Source organism: Trachymyrmex septentrionalis, unplaced genomic scaffold (genome assembly GCF_001594115.1).
Source record: "Trachymyrmex septentrionalis isolate Tsep2-gDNA-1 unplaced genomic scaffold, Tsep1.0 scaffold93, whole genome shotgun sequence".
In the NCBI taxonomy this organism is placed as follows: domain Eukaryota; kingdom Metazoa; phylum Arthropoda; class Insecta; order Hymenoptera; family Formicidae; genus Trachymyrmex; species Trachymyrmex septentrionalis.
In genome coordinates, this window is record NW_017306121.1 from 298,070 (window position 1) to 302,662 (window position 4,593).

Genomic DNA, 4,593 nt, shown 5'->3' on the forward strand with positions numbered 1-4,593 from the left:
GTAGCCAATGAGCGAGCTGCATTCGCCTTCCATCGCCTTTCGCAGTTTTCCTCCCCGGCCACTGTCCCCACGAGTGCATGAGAGTGTGAGCTGGTGACGTCACAGCGCGACGTCACGTTGCGGCGATCCTGCGTGCTCGAGAGCTGACGAGCGACTAATTATTGAGTTACATTCGTTAGAGGTCGAAAGTTTAAAATAGCTTCAACTATAGAGAAAAATATTAATAAGATTCTGATTATATCAATTAGAATTGTTCGTTCAGTCCCACATCGGTCTGTAATATAAAAAAAATTATTAATATTAGTATAATATAATAAGAGAAATACAGTGATTTATTCAAATTCAGGCTACGGTTCTATGCCGAACAGGTACTCCAGGCACGGGGGGCTATCTCTTCATATGTCGTACAGACAGCCCTCCCTGTACCATCGTGGGCACGTATCCAGCGACACTGTTCGAGGTTTGTGAAACCACGTACTCTGATGTGGCGTGTGCCACACCATATAGGCTGTAAGAAGTTATAAAAAAAATAAGTATTTATTAATATTAGTTATAAAATAATCGAGTATAAAACAGTAAAAAACTTACCAAGGGAATGATCTGCACCCCAAGTTTGTTTTTTAGTTACAGTCTGACAACTCGCTTGTTGTCGACCATCAAGTACTACAAAAAAACAAAGAGAAAACAGTAGAAAAAAAGTAATAAAAATTATTTACCCCTTTTACTGGGTACGCGTACTTTATAGTGAGATGTTTTCTCAGGTCACTCATGTTGGTGTTTATTTGTAAGCGGTTCACTCGCACACACAATGTATATCCGTGAATAAATGAATTCGCACTGAACATAAATGACAGATTTACGAGACTGCATTTTATACGTAGTATCGTACATAGAACGATATCACATCCTGAAGGATGTGATAAGAGTCATTGACCAGGTTTCGCACTGTCTCGTTCATTTTTCTCTTCTCTCTTGCTCATTCTTTAATATAAAAATTGCGACATCATTTCCTTTTTTTCTCCTTTATTACTTTAAGTATATATGTATATAAAGGTAGGAATATAAAATAATTTTTTTATATTTTAAAATATAGTTTTATTGTTAAATGAATACATACATAATTAATGCTCTCCGAAGACCAGAGCGATCAATTCGCATTCAATTATATCGTTACGGTCGAAGGATTCGTTATCGTATATCGTTTTTAGCATGATTTGCAGATTCCGTGACGGTGGACGCGATAGCGAGAAGTCGCGAAAACGTTTTGTCGACGTTATCGATCATTGCGTTTAAGGAGGAAATGAGACGATTTACACAGTATTCGAGATTAATTATATTGAGTACAATGTTTTTCGACATGGACAGACGAGCTGTACTTGTTTCTAGACGCAGTATTGGTAGATTGTTGATTCGTCCGAAGCGTAACGTTAAATTTCCAATGTACATTGGGGACGGCGCGTATTCCTCTATTATTCTCATCGTACTGCAAAAGTAACAAAATGACGTGTTTTTGTTCGAGAAGTTCTCTCCAGATGTCCGGTGAAAGTGGAATCTCTTTACCGTGACAATCTCCTAAAATGATGGTTACGTAAGAAGGAAGTTTGACAATTATACCGATGTTCAAGTATTTCTAGCCAGTTACAGTTAACGGATATCTTCTCTCGAGAATGCGTACGATAGGACGATGTGCGATTTGATGTCTGTAATTAAAGAAAAAAAAATTAGTAGATAGGAAAAAAATAGACGCAAAGAAAAAAATACCTACTTATCTGAGTTGTTTTCTTTATCTGGATTTTTACCAGTTAAATTGTCGAATGTTTTCTTCTTCTTCGCGCTTTGTTCGTCACGACCTGTCTCATGAGATAATTTTCGATATCAGTGTTTTTTCGTAGTATCGTCGTCATGACCGGAAAGCTTCGAAAGTGCGTACAAAAACGATGTTGTCGGAATGATTGTTCCTTTCGTACTGATCGTGTAAAACTATTATATTATGTATTATATATGTCCTTCCATCCTTTCTCCCTCCTCCTCCTTTTTCTTATGTCACGTTGTGTTCTGTGAGTATGTATCACTCGATCGAATTAGTCGACCTAAGATATTCTGCATTTGTCGCAATAATTCGTCTCTCGAACATTCGACGTTGAGTACGTTTATATTAAATTTATCAGCCTCTGTTACAGATCTCGTGAACTCGTTAAATTTGTAAAATTGTTGTTTTTTGGCAAAATAAATATTACCATCCATATATCGGAAAGCCAAGGTCGGAGCTGACGGTATTCCTGGGAATACCGCTCGTAACGATTGATACAAGCGAACACTCATACTACATTCGTCTATCTGCGCCACATCGTTATTATTGAAGATTGCATAGATTTGTCTTCTGTTACTACGATATTGATTAAAGCGTTCGGGAGAAATCCTACACTCGATAGATGTTTTGACCTACCTTCTATCAATTTGAAACTGGGATAATCGACCATGTAAATTATATTACTTACAAACAGTACTATCTCACCCGAAAGCCTTTGATATGCAGCTGATAAGGAGAAATTATCCGGAAGGAAATTCATGTAGCTGCTTAGGACGTATGGTCCGTCGTATTTTTTATCATCGATATTTATCGACCATGCGTAGCGTTGTTACGTGACGAATATTCGATGATGTAATACCAACACCGTATCCACATATTGTAAAGTACAGAGATCTACGTACTCGAGTTTATTCGTCGTAATTTCGGTAGTTGATGGTTCGGTATTTGTGTAGTTGTTGTTAATCTTGGATTTTTAATTCCATAGAGTTGTTGAATTGCTAAAATGACCTCTAGGTTGAGTTTAACGATTTTATTACTATTATTACTAGTACCGGCAAATGCGAACATTATGGAGTCTTCACGCGAACTGTGTGATAATCCCAGTGCGTGTCCAATTTCGTATGTTAACGTATTAAGCAGATAGTATTTGTTAACAGCAGGTTTTTCGTTTAGGTATATGTGCCACAGTTCTGCGCTGTCCACGTGTATTTCAGCAGTGTAATTGGGAACGTTCGAAGGATAGAACATGCGTGAACGAGTATTCCACGAGGTCCGTCGAACGAAGCGGAGCAAATTTCTTCGTTACGTTTACGATCGGCGTACGTGTGTGTGCCACTGTGATAAGATATTAAAATGTCGGGATTTAACGTTTTACGTTCGAACGATAAAGACGAATTAGCTACCCATAACGAGAACGCGAATGCGGTAGTTTTCAAGATATGCGCATCCGCTAATTGGAAGTTCCATGTGAGCTGTGTTTTCGCCCATTTCCTCCTATTTGCATTATGCTCGTGGTGCAGAATGTTCGGCAGACCACATCGAGGTTCACGCATTTGATGCAACGTATAGTTATTCAATGTACCATCAGCCTGTATTTGATAATATTCTTGAAACAACGAAATCGCCTGTTTACTTTCTCCCTCGTCGATCGATAATTGGGTATTGTTTTCCAATTATGTTACTCAAATAACCGTACTTTTGTAGATACAGAATTATTTTAGTATCTATATTTTGACGATTCGTCGCTGCCGTCGTAGTAATCGTAACGAAGACGATGATGATAAATGCCAGAGACGTCGCGATGTAGCACAAATGTACGATACGCAGTATAAACGACGTGTACACGAACGCTTTTTCAATAGTAATGAATCGCGTTTCGTACTTTTTTATATTTTCAGATGAGACTCCTATCTATCTAAGAGGAAAGAGGAAAGAGAAATGACATCAACAGCAATATTTTTTAAGATATAATATATATTTAACGGAATATGTGTTTTTTACATTATAAAATACAATACGCTAGTGTGAAATTCGATAAAGAAGGGAAAAAATCGTAATACAGTATATATAAATAGAAATCATAATAAAATGTCACATTGAGAGATTGAAAAAAATATTATACAATTTTGCGAATAACGTTAGTCAATGGATTGTACTCTATTATCCTATCGTGAATAATAAGACAATAAGCTGTGGTGTTCAGTGGAATACTTTCCTTACTTTCGAATTCTATACGAATATCCAAACAGTAGCGCTCTTTATCGATTTTTGGCGAGAACAATCGATCACTACGAATGGATCGTGTGTAATAAATTCCCCGACAGACAGTGCATCGCGATTGCTGTAACCGTACTACGTCTTTTGAAATTTTACGTACATATCGTAGAGTATAGACTTTCTTGTATTCAAAATCTAAATTCATATCGTCGTAAGGATAAAAATCAGAATTTAGAAAAAGTTTCACATTAGTGAGGTTATATCGCGTCGAATAGCGAATCATTTTGCGACGGTACGTTTCTTCTTCCGGTTTGAAGCGCAAAAATTACATATCGCGGTTTTTTCAATTGCGATGTTGTTTTAACAGCCCACGAATGCTCCGTTGTGCTTTGAAGCAGAAGAAATTCGTACAGGTCCTACGACCGGAAACCCATGCTGAGATATCGTTCACCTTCCAACGTTCGCAAAAGTGATAATTTATTGTCATCGTTTAGCATTACATGTGGCAGTTTCCATTGCATCTTCAATAGCGTGATTTTAGGTTCCGTCGATTCACAACACAATTG